Consider the following 13,040-nt stretch of genomic DNA (forward strand, 5'->3'; position numbering starts at 1 on the left):
TTTCGTGATATGCACAAGAGTTCTGTAATGACAAGTTGTAACAAGCCTTGTTTGGCTTCCTAATGCATAGCAACCGTGAATCTTTCAATTAATCAGTGACATAGCGTTACTTTCACATTAAAGGTTCTAGCTGTGAACGTAAAAATTAAATTGTTACCGTCGCCCCGAAATGTCAATTGAAGGTTGACGTTCCCTCGATGGATTTGGACACGAGCAGAAGCTTCTGACGTGTTTGGGATAAAACAATCGTGTTGCTGTTTAGCTAACGTTACACACATCTACAATCTTGATGGTGAGTCGTCGTTGAAAGGGAAATGTCATGTTCTACTTCATATTCATCATCTCCACCCCATCAACATAAATGAAAATTGCGCGTTTCTATGTTCAATACAAAAACTTTTTTTTCTCTTTGTGTTTGTTTGTCTAGAAATGTAGGCTCCTGCATGCGGTGGAACTGGGTTATTGCTAGATGGCATACATCTTGTCAAGTAGAATTGTTTTGCATTTTAGCAAACCTTAACTATTTTCCTAACATTAACCCAATTCTCCTCACCTATTACGTTAATTATCCTAACCTGCTACGAGTTGTGAATTCTGACAAGATGTATCCCATGCCAATCATTTAGGCTGGCCTGTATGGAGTGGCATCTCTGGCATGTGTTTGAATTTGCAGGCAAGTGGTGTACAAAATCTAAATGCATGCCGATGCAAATACATTGATTGGTTATATTTGTTGATTATGGTTATATTTGTATTTATTATGGATCCCCATTCAGCAGCTACTCTTCCTGGGGTCCAGCAAAATGAAGGCACGTCACAATACATTCACAGATTTCACAACACACTTGTGCCTTCAGGCCTCTACTCCATCACGAGCACATATCTACAGTACTTAAATCCATGTGTATGTATGTGTGTGTATAGCGTGCATGTTATCGTGTGTGTATGCATGTGTCTGCCTATGTTTGTGTTGCTTCATAGTCCCTGCTGTTTCATAAGGTGTATTTTTATGTTTTTTAAATCTAATTTTACTGCTTGCATCAGTTACTTGATGTGGAATAGAGTTCCATGTAGTCATGGCTCTATGTAGTACTGTGCGCCTCCCATAGTCTGCTCTGGACTTGGGGACTGTGAAGACCTCTTGTGGCATGTCTTGTGGGGTATGCATGGGTGTCCGAGCTGTGCGCCAGCAGTTCAAACAGACAGCTCGGTGCATTCAACATGTCAATACCTCTCATAAAAACAAGTAGTGATGAAGTCAATCTCTCCTCCACTTTGAGCCAGGAGAGATTGAAATGCATATTATTGTTAGCTCTCTGTGTACATCCAAGGGCCAGCCGTGCTACCCTGTTCTGAGCCAATTGCAACTTTCCTAAGTCCTTTTTTATGGCACCTGACCACACGACTGAACGGTAGTCCAGGTGCGACAAAACTAGGGCCAGTAGTACCTGCCTTGTTGATAGTGCTGTTAAGAAGGTAGAGCAGCATTTTATTATTGATATACTTCTCCCCATCTTAGCTACTGTTGTATCAATGTGTTTTGATCATGACAGTTTAAAATCCAGGGTTACTCCAAGCAGTTTAGTCATCTCAACTTGCTCAATTTCCACATGATTTATTACAGGATTTAGTTGAGGTTTAGGGTTTAGTCAATGATTTGTCCCAAATACAATGCTTTTAGTTTTATAAATATTTATGACTAATTTATTCCTTGCCACCCTCTAAAGATATCTGCAACTCTTTGGTAAGTGTTGCAGTCATTTCAGTCGCTGTAGTAGCTGACATGTATAGAGTTGAGTCATACACATATATAGAAACTCTGGCTTTACTCAACCAGTGTGGCATGTCATTAGTAAAGATTGAAAAAAGTAATGGGCAGCTGGACAGCTGCACTGGGAAATTCCTGATTCTACCTGGATTATGTTGGAAAGGCTTCCTTTAAAGAACACCTTCTGTGTTCTGTTAGACCGGTAACTCTTTATTCACAATATAGCAGGGGGTGTAAAGCCATAACACAAAAGTTTTTCCAGCAGCAGACAATGATTGATAATGACAAAAGCTGCACTAAATTCTAACAAAACAGACTCCACAATCTTTTTATCATCAACTTCTCTAAGCCAATCATCAGTCATTTGTGTAAGTGCTTTGCTTGTTGAGTGTCCATGCTGAAATTATGTTGTCAATTTGTTTACTTGAAATAGCATTGTATCTGGTCAAACACAATTTCCCCCCCCCCCAGAAGTTTACTAAGTGTTGGTAACAGGCTGATTGGTCGCCTATTTGAGCCAGTAAAGTAGGCTTTACTATTCTTGGGTAGCGGGTTGACTTTTTCTTCCGTCCAAGCCTGAGGGGGCACACATTCTAGTAGGTTTAAATTGAAAATATGTCAAGTAGGAGTGACAATATCTTCCATCCAAGTTGTTAGACCTCGGGGGCTTGTCATTGTTGATAGACACTAATCATTTTCTCACCTCTTCCACACTCACTTTACAGAATGCTTGTCTTTCATAATTTGGTCAGATATACATGGATGTGTAGTGTCAGAATTTGTTGCTGGCATGGCACGGCTCAGTTTGCTAATCTTGCCAATGAAAAAAACATTAAAGTAGTTTGCAATATCAGTTGGTTCTGTGATGATTCAATGAGTTTGCCTTTTTTCCCCAAAATTTCATTTAAGGTGCTCAAACATTTTACTATCATTCTTTGTCATTTATCTTTGTTTCATAGTGTATTTTCTTATTTTTATTAAGTTTAGTCACATGATTTCTCAATTTGCAGTATGTTTGCCAATCGGTTGTGCAGCAAGACTTATTTGCCATTCCTTTTGCCTCGTCCCTCTCAACCATACATTTTTTTAAAAAATTCTTCATAAATCCATGGGGATTTTTCTTAATGGGTGCATGCTTATTAGTAACTGGAATAAGCAGTTTCATAAATGTGTCAAGTGCAGTGTCTGTTTGCTCCTCTTTACACACCACGGACCAACAAATATTCTTTACATCAACAACATAGGAATCACTACAAAACATATTGTATGACCTCTTATACACTATATTGGGCCCAGCCTTTGGAACTTTTGGTTTTCCTAGATATGGCTACTATATTGTGATCACTACGTCCTATGGATTTGGATACTGCTTTCAAACAAATCTCTGCAGCATTAGTAAAGATATGATCAATACATGTTGTTGATTTCATTCCTGTACTGTTTGTAACTACCCTGGTAGGTTGATTGATAACCGGAACCAGGTTGCAGGCACTAGTTACAGTTTGAAGCTTTATCTTGAGTGGGCAGCCTGATGAAGGCCGGTCGATTATTTAAATCACCCAGAAAGTTAACCTCTTATTCTACGGTGTGAATGTGTTAGAGGTCGTCCGAATATGATTTTTCAATGCCGATACCGATTTATTGGAAGACCAAAAAAAGCCAATACCGATTAAATGGACGATTTAAAATTTTTAAAAAAAATGTATTTGTAATAATGACAATTACAACAATACTCAAATCAAATTTTATTTGTCACATACACATGGTTAGCAGATGTTAATGCGAGTGTAGCGAAATGCTTGTGCTTCTAGTTCCGACAATGCAGTAATAACAAGTAATCTAACTAACAATTCCAAAACTACTGTCTTGTACACAGTGTAAGGGGATAAAGAATATGTACATAAGGATATATGAATGAGTGATGGTACAGAGCAGCATAGGCAAGATACAGTAGATGGTATCGAGTACAGTATATACATATGAGATGAGTATGTAAACAAAGTGGCATAGTTAAAGTGGCTAGTGATACATGTATTACATAAGGATACAGTCGATGATATAGAGTACAGTATATACGTATGCATATGAGATGAATAATGTAGGGTAAGTAACATTATATAAGGTAGCATTGTTTAAAGTGGCTAGTGATATATTTACATTTCCCATCAATTCCCATTATTAAAGTGGCTGGAGTTGAGTCAGTGTCAGTGTGTTGGCAGCAGCCACTCAGTGTTAGTGGTGGCTGTTTAACAGTCTGATGGCCTTGAGATAGAAGCTGTTTTTCAGTCTCTCGGTCCCAGCTTTGATTCACCTGTACTGACCTCGCCTTCTGGATGATAGCGGGGTGAACAGGCAGTGGCTCGGGTGGTTGATGTCCTTGATGATCTTTATGGCCTTCCTGTGACATCGGGTGGTGTAGGTGTCCTGGAGGGCAGGTAGTTTGCCCCCGGTGATGCGTTGTGCAGACCTCACTACCCTCTGGAGAGCCTTACGGTTGAGGGCGGTGCAGTTGCCATACCAGGCGGTGATACAGCCCGCCAGGATGCTCTCGATTGTGCATCTGTAGAAGTTTGTGAGTGCTTTTGGTGACAAGCCGAATTTCTTCAGCCTCCTGAGGTTGAAGAGGCGCTGCTGCGCCTTCTTCACGATGCTGTCTGTGTGAGTGGACCAATTCAGTTTGTCTGTGATGTGTATGCCGAGGAACTTAAAACTTGCTACCCTCTCCACTACTGTTCCATCGATGTGGATAGGGGGGTGTTCTGAACGAACACTTATTTTAACTTAATATAATACTTCAATAAAATCTATTTAGCCTAAAATAAATAATGAAACATGTTCAATTTGGTTTAAAAATGCAAAAACAAAGTGTTGGAGAAGAAAGTAAAAGTGCAATATGTGCCATGTAAGAAAGCTAACGTTTAAGTTCCTTGCTCAGAACATGAGAACATATTGAAGCTGGTTGTTCCTTTTACCATGAGTCTTCAATGTTCCCAGGTAAGAAGTTTTAGGTTGTAGTTATTATAGGAATTATAGGACTATTTCTCTCTATACCATTTGTATTTCATTAACCTTTGACAATTGGATGTTCTTATAGACACTTTAGTATTGCCAGTGTAACATTATAGTTTCCTTCCCTCTCCTCACTCCTCCCTGGGCTTGAACCAGGAACACATCGACAACAGCCACCCTCGAAGCAGCGTAACCCATGCAGAGCAAGGGGAACAACCACTCCAAATCTCAGTGAGTGACGTTTGAAACGCTATTAGCGCGCACCCCACTAACTAGCTAGCCATTTCACATCGGTTACACCAGCCTCATCTCGGGAGTTGATAGGCTTGAAGTCATAAACAGCGCAATGCTTGACGCACAACGAAGAGCTGCTGGCAAAACGCAAAAGTGCTGTTTGAATTAATGCTTACGAGCCTGCTGGTGCCTACCACCGCTCAGTCAGACTGCTCTATCAAATAATAGACTTAGTTATAACATAACACACAGAAATACGAGCCTTGGGTCATTAATATGGTAGAATCCGGAAACTATCATCTCGAAAACATGATGTTTATTCTTTCAGTGAAATAGGAACCGTTCCATATTTTATCTAAGGGGTGGCATCATTAGTCTAAATATTCGTGTTACATTGCACAACCTTGAATGTTATGTCATAATTATGTAAAATTCTGGCAAATTACGCGGCCCAAACTGTTGCATATACACTGATTCTGCGTGCAATGAATGCAAGAGAAGTGACACAATTTCACCTGGTTAATATTGCCTGCTAACCTGGATTTCTTTTAGCTAAATATGCAGGTTTAAAAATATATACTTCTGTGTATTGATTTTAAGAAAGGCATTGATGTTCATGGTTAGGTACACATTGGAGCAGTCTCCTCGTGGAATGCAATGGAGGCAGGTGGTTAGAGCATTGGACTAGTTAACTGTAAGGTTGCAAGATTGAATCCCCCGAGCTGACAAGGTGAAAATCTGTCGTTCTGCCCCTGAACGAGGCAGTTAACCCACCGTTCCTAGGCCGTCATTGAAAATAAGAATGTGTTCTTAACTGACTTGCCTAGTTAAATAAAGATTAAATAAAGGTGTAAAAAAAAAAAATACAGATTTCCGATTTGTTATGAAAACTTGAAATCGGCCCTAATTAATCGGCCATTCCGATTAATCGGTCAACCTCTAGAATGTGTCATAAGATTTGTATTTAAGCAGTAGATACATTGTTTGTTTATAGGTTGCATGTGATTTTGTGGCCCATGCCATATACTGCCTGTCAAGGCAGGGGTGAAGATGACATAACATCGTCTGCACACTAGAGGGCAGCAAAGTAGCTACGTAAATTAGCGGCCTGAGCTGCAGTGTCGGCTCTTCTGCAAGAGTGTAGGTTTTCATTTCAGCCCATCACCCCATCAAAAGATTAAGAAACTATATAAACAATTTGAAAATGGTGCTGAATGTTGCAGTCTCTACACAAGCATTTTAACACACATTGGCCCCAATTAAAAGCAACCTACAAAAACAGGTTCACTGTTATATCCAACTCTAGCTCACAGTTTGCCTTTGTGGCGAACAACCAGGCCTCATGCTAAATTCCTGGAAATCATTTTTGTAATTTGTTCCTTAAGTTAATTATCAACTTCAAGTCAGTCAATTAGTCTTAACTATTAGAAATAGGACCCCCCCCCCCCCCCCCCCCCACACACACACACACAGCGGCAGTTAACACAGCCTTGCCTTGTTTTACAGCTCTTGTCTGTCTCAGTGGGCTAGTAAACAGCAGCCGGGGCTGGTTTATGGGGGGGAGGGAGGAGTAGTATAGCATGGATGGTGCGGTCTGGAGGATGTGGTGGTGGGGGTTTCTATAGCTGATGGGAGGGGGAGTCTAATGGGGGGCTGACAGGGGCCTCTGAATGTGCAGCTGTATTCATCACTGTTGTTGGATCCCTTCTCCTTTAATTTTAATAAGATAACTCAAGCCAGAGTGTAAACATGTCTGTCCCTGGATTGCATGTTTATAAAGCAATACACGGATGAAATACGTCTTGTCAACCTTGGCATCAGTATTCTAGCCTTTTTACATCTCCGATCAGAGTAGTGAGACAGAGATTCATGACTTGTTCTCCTAATCTGGATTGAGAAAATATGTTCAATACTTATTTACTTTGAACATGTTATGGGTTCCAAATGGAGGCTTCCTTCCTGCCAAGAAATTATACTAAATGTTAAATTCCTTCCAATTTCCCTGAAAAAATGCACTACTCTGGTTTTGCTGATAGCATTATGGGGCCTGGCCTCATTCAATGAAGGGATTAAAGGATGTCCCTATTCAGCCAAGTCAAACATGCAGCAGGAGGTAATGTCTGCACTGGCATAACAAATGTACAAACTTTATAGTCACAGGAAGAATCAAAAAACATTGGTGAGGGCCATTGCAACCTGAACCTAAGATATGTTACATTAACTTTACCATTCCAAGACAACGTTGTGTGTGTGTGTGTGTGCTCGTAGATTTCCAGTTGACCTCTCAAAAGAAGGTCGCCACTGGGCTATAGAGTTAACTGACATCTGGTGAAAAGAGTTGTGGATTTAGAGAGGCCAAAAGAAAAGTAAAATTGACCGATCGATTTCTCCTCCTCCGCATGTACCCTCCCCCGTTCTTTTAGCCCCTGTTGACCTCTGCCCTTTTCTTTCTTCTCATTTCACCCCCACCTGTTCCTGTTCCCTCGTCCCTCCTGCCCCGCCTTTCATCTCCCATCTGCCAGAGTAGCTCCAGGAGGAGAGTGAGGGATATGGGGAGTGAGGAACAGGAGGGGAGAGAGAGAGAGAGAGAGAGGGACAGGAGGAGAGGGAAAGATATGAAGAGGAAAGGATATGAGGAGAGAGGGAGAGATATGAGGAGAGGGAAGGATATGAGGAGCGAGGATAGAGGTAGGGATAGGGGGAGCGAGGGACTGGAGGATAGAGGCAGGGATATGGGGAGCGAGGGAGGGATATGGGGAGCGAGGGACAGGAGGAGAGAGGGAGGGATATGGGGAGAGCGAGGGACAGGAGGAGAGGGAGTGATATGGGGAGAGAGGAATATGGGGAGTGAGGGACAGGAGGAGAGAGGGAGGGATATGGAGAGCGAGGGACAGGAGGAGAGAGGGAGGGAGGGATATGGGGAGAGCGAGGGACAGGAGGAGAGAGGGAGGGAAATGGGGAGAGAGGGATATGAGGATTGAGGGAAAGCAGGATAGAGGGAGGGATATGGGGAGTGAGGGACAGGAGGAGAGGTAGAAGTGAAGACTGGCAGATCTCGCTATAGTCTTATCCTGTATTAAATTATCATCATGCTACCACATGAAACAAAGTGGATTGTGAGTCACATTGTAAAATTGATGTCTGTTCCTCAAGCTGATAAACCATTTAATGTTATGTATTTCACCGCATTTGTTTATGATAACAATTATATACAGGAAGTGATTTGTCTGTGGAAGTTTAGACTTTTTGGAAACGGATAGTTTAGGATAAAAATATTTAAATACGGGGAGGGATATCAATGTATATAGCCATTGTTTTCTTGGACATGGCAGATGCAAAATGAAAAGACTAGAGACTTGCACATCCATGCCTCAAACACACAAATTACCCTTATTGATACACACCTTACAATATCTGACAATGGAGATATTCTTATTGTGGTTGGGGTGTTCATCTTTGGGCCAAGCAATAAGAGTTTGTGGCCCGCAAGGGACCTTGTATTACAGTATCATAAGACATGTCCTTACACACACATGAAAAATAGCTATAACATCACATAGACACACACATACTTACCCTACATACACTTAACCCACATGCTTGCACATGAGCAGCATATCAATGAGCACAACCTACCACACCCAGCCACATGCTACAGCACAACCCCCACCCCTCCTTTTGTCCCGTCCCACAGTCAGACTGCAGTCTGGGGGTAGGGAGGTAGGAGTAGTGGCCAGAACAGCCTGGCTTTTCCCCTGAGGGTCTGGGGAACTTGGCCTGATTCTCCCCCAACTCTCCCGCTCTCCCTTTAGGGAAAGGGTCTCTGGGCAGCTGTATTGTGAACCAGGCAGATGCTTGTCCTTTTGATGGGAGGGCAGGGGTAACTCTGTGAATCCTCTTCCCAGGTTCCCATGCCCCATGGCAGGCTTGTGTCACACCCCTCGAGGGGATACAAATGAAACAGCACCAGAGAGGGAGCGGCACACAGTCCATCTGCTCCTTGACACAAAGACCTCTCAGATATACCTATAGATATGCACAGCATTGGTCCGCATATAAAGACAACAGGTATGCTAACTTACTGGGGAACAGAGTGTGATATTGAAATAAGAATCTTTGACCTACTACTACTGTATATGATGAAAATGTAGCTATAAAACAGGGTATGAGAGAGTGAAATAGAACCATCATTACTGTATGTGAAGACAATAGGATTATGTAATAACCAGAGAAATAATAACAAGGAAAACAATATAGAAATGGTTATGGTAATGTATTAAAAGCTAGAGTTAAAGACACAACTGGAAGCCTAACTTGTATTCCTTGAACTACAAAACACTAGGAACACCTTCCTTTGTTTGCCCTCAGAACAGCTTCAATTAATTGGGGCATGGACTCTGCAAGGTGTTAAAAGCGTTCCACAGAGATGCTGGCCCATGTTGACTATAATGCTTCCCACAGTTATGTCAAGTTGGCTGGTAGTGGATCTCTACTACTATCTCTACGAATAGCTTGTTCCATCTCATCCCACAGATGTTCAGTTGGCTTGAGATCTGGTGACTGGGCAGGCCACTGCAGTAAGTTGAATTTACTGTCATGTAAGTGTATCCATTCCTGGACAATCCTATCCTTGTGGCATTGGGCATTATCCTGCTGAATAAATCAATTTGCAGATGGATATACTACTGCCATGAAGGGATGCACCTGATTGGCAATGTTCAGTATCAATGATGTTCAGATATCTATAGCATAGATCAAAGTAGGCTAGTCTTATCTGGTTAATATCCAGCACTAGTTTTGGGGCTTATTTAGGAGGTAGTTGCTATGTTTTAAGGCATTGGCAGCTAATCTTTATTAAACAACCATAACATTTTACATACACTTACTGTACAAAACATTAGCAACACCTGCTCTGTCCATGTCATAGACTGACCAGGTTAGTCCAGGTGAAAGCTATGATCCCTTATTGATGTCATTGTTAAATACACTACAGTTTGTGTAAATCAAATTTAATTGTATTTGTCACATGCGCCGAATACAACAGGTGTACCTTACAGTGAAATGCTTACTTACAAGCCCTTAACCAACAATGCAGTTTTGAGAAAATGCCTAAAAAATAAAATAAATAAATAAAAGTAACAAATCATTCAAGAGCAGCAGCAAAATAACAATAGCGAGGCTATATACAGGGGGTACCGGTATAGTCAATGTGCGAGGGCACCGGTTAGTCGAGGTAATATGTACATTAAGGTAAAGGTATTAAAGTGACTATACATAGATAAGAGAGTATCAGCAGTGTAAAAGAGAGGAGGGGGGGGGGGCAATACAAAGTATACGTCCTGGTAATCCGTCTGGCCCTGCAACCTTGTGAATGTTGACCTGTTTAATGCTGAAGGTAAAAATCTGTTATTCTGCCCCTGAACAAGGCAGTTAACTAACTGTTCCTAGGCCATCATTGATAATAAGAATTTGTTCTTAACTGACTTGTCTAGTTAAATAAAGGTAAAATAAAAAAAATATTGGCTGCGGAGAGAGTGATCGCACAGTCGTCCGGAACAGCTGATGCTCTCATGCATATTTCAGTGTTACTTGCCTCGAAGCGAGCATAGAAGTAATTTAGCTCGTCTGGTAGGCTTGTGTCACTTGGCTGTGCGTCCCTTAGTAGTCTGTAATAGTTTGTAAGCCCTGCCACATCCGACGAGCGTTGGTGCTGGTGTATTACAATTCGATCTTAGTCCTGTATTGATGCTTTGCCTCTTTGATGGTTCATCTGAGGGCATAGCGGGGTTTCTTATAAGCTTCCGGGTTCGAGTCCTGCTCCTTGAAAGTGGCAGCTCTCCCCTTTAGCGGATGTTGCCTGTAATCCATGGCTTCTGGTTGGGGTATGTACAGTTGAAGTTGGAAGTTTACATACACTTAGGTTGGAGTCCATTAAAACTAGTTTTTCAACCACTCCACAAATGTCTTGTTCACAAACGATAGTTTTGGCAAGTTGGTTAGGACATCTACTTTGTGCATGACACAAGTAATTTTTCCAACAATTGTTTACAGACAGATGTTTTCACTTATAATTCACTGTATCACAATTCCAGTTTGTCAGAAGTTTACATACACTAAGTTGACTGTGCCTTTTTAAACAGCTTGGAAAATTCCAGAAAATTATGTCATGGCTTGAGAAGCTTCTGATAGGCTAATTGACATCATTTGGCCGTGCTGCTGCTCATCAAGGACAATAACCACCCAAGCCACTATCTGTTTACCCCGCTTCCATCCAAAAGGCGAGGTCAGTACAGGTGCATCAAAGCTGGGACAGAGAGATTGAAAAACCGCTTCTATCTCAAGGACATCAGATTGCATAAACAGCCATCACTAGCACAGAGAGGTGGCTGCCTATCTACAGATTTGATATCATTGGCCACATTAATAAATGGAACACTACTCACTTTAATAATGCCACTTCAAGAATGTGTACATATCAGGCCTCCCGTGTGGCGCAGTGGTTAAGGGCTGACTGTGCCATCAGAGTCCCTGGGTTCGCGCCCAGGCTCTGTCGTAACCGGCCGCGACCGGGAGGTCCGTGGGGCGACGCACAATTGGCCTAGCGTCGCCCGGGTTAGGGAGGGCTTGGTCGGTAGGGGTGTCCTTGTCTCATCGCGCACCAGCGACTCCTGTGGCGGGCTGGGCGCAGTGTACGCTAACCAAGGTGGCCAGGTGCACGGTGTTTCCTCCGGCGCATTCCGGGTTGGATGTGCGCTGTGTTAAAGAAGCAGCGGCTTGGTTGGTTGTGTATCGGAGGACGCATGACTTTCAACCTTCGTCTCTCCCGAGCCCGTACGGGAGTTGTAGCGATGAGACAAGATAGTAGCTACTACAACAATTGGATACTACGAAATTGGGGAGAAAAAAGGGGTAAAAATTTTTTAAAAAAAGAAGAAAAAAAAAAAGAATGTGTACATATCTCACATTACATATCTCATGTATATACTTTATCCTACACTATCTATTGCATATGAGCTGCTCTGTCACTGCTCATCCATATAATTTATGTATTCTTATCCCATTCCTTTACTAGATTGTGAGTATTACGTTTTGTTGTGGAATTTGTTAGATATTAGGTTTTGTTGTGGAGTTGTTAGATATTACCTATTAGTTACTGCTGCACTGTCAGATCTAGAAGCATAAGCTTTTCGCTACACTCACAATAACATCTGCTAACCATGTGTATGTGATTAATACATTTTGATTTGATTGATTTGAAAGGAGGATACCTAGTCAGTTGTACAACTGAACACCTTCAACTGAAATGTCTTCTGCATTTAACCCAGGGTCTTCCTAATGTTTTGTACACTCAGTGTATACCATTTAGCAGACGCTTTTATGCAAAGAGACTTAGTCATGCGTGCATACAATTTACGGCCCGGGAATTGAACCCACTATCCTGGCGGTAGAGCATGGCACTTGCAACAACTGAGCGACAAAGGACCTTTTTAAGCTTGTAATATTTATTTCTGATGAACATTTCTTTATATTTCTATGCCGTTGAGGACTCCTTTCAGTATGCTACATCTGTTGACTGATCTGTGCCCAACTTCACGGATTGACGTGAATTAGTGTTGTAGCATAGAAGTGTGTCAGGGATAATGTGCGGTTCATTGACGCCACGCGCCCCTCGCTCGTTAGAATATTAATGTACGAGCGAACAGCAGTGGCCCTTCCCCCTCTAAATCACGCACACACTTTAGAGTGAAGCAATTTTTATGACTCTGCTTGAAAGGTTTTGTTCTCAATAAACTGGTTACTTCAACATCTCTGCGCAATTTCTAACAAATGAGTCTATTCTCTGTATAAAACGCACTCGGCTACACATATTATTGGTAGGAGATTATATAGTAGGCTAATAATTAAATTGACTATATAGTCCAACATCCCATAGTAACTGTTTCAATATTAAGGTTATTGAAGTGCATGGTCTAAAGTAACGTATAGCTAAACTAGCCAACTGGGCACAGACGTCAGTTTTTGTTTTATT

Source organism: Oncorhynchus clarkii, chromosome 10, assembly GCF_045791955.1.
Source record: "Oncorhynchus clarkii lewisi isolate Uvic-CL-2024 chromosome 10, UVic_Ocla_1.0, whole genome shotgun sequence".
Taxonomy (NCBI): Eukaryota; Metazoa; Chordata; class Actinopteri; order Salmoniformes; family Salmonidae; genus Oncorhynchus; species Oncorhynchus clarkii.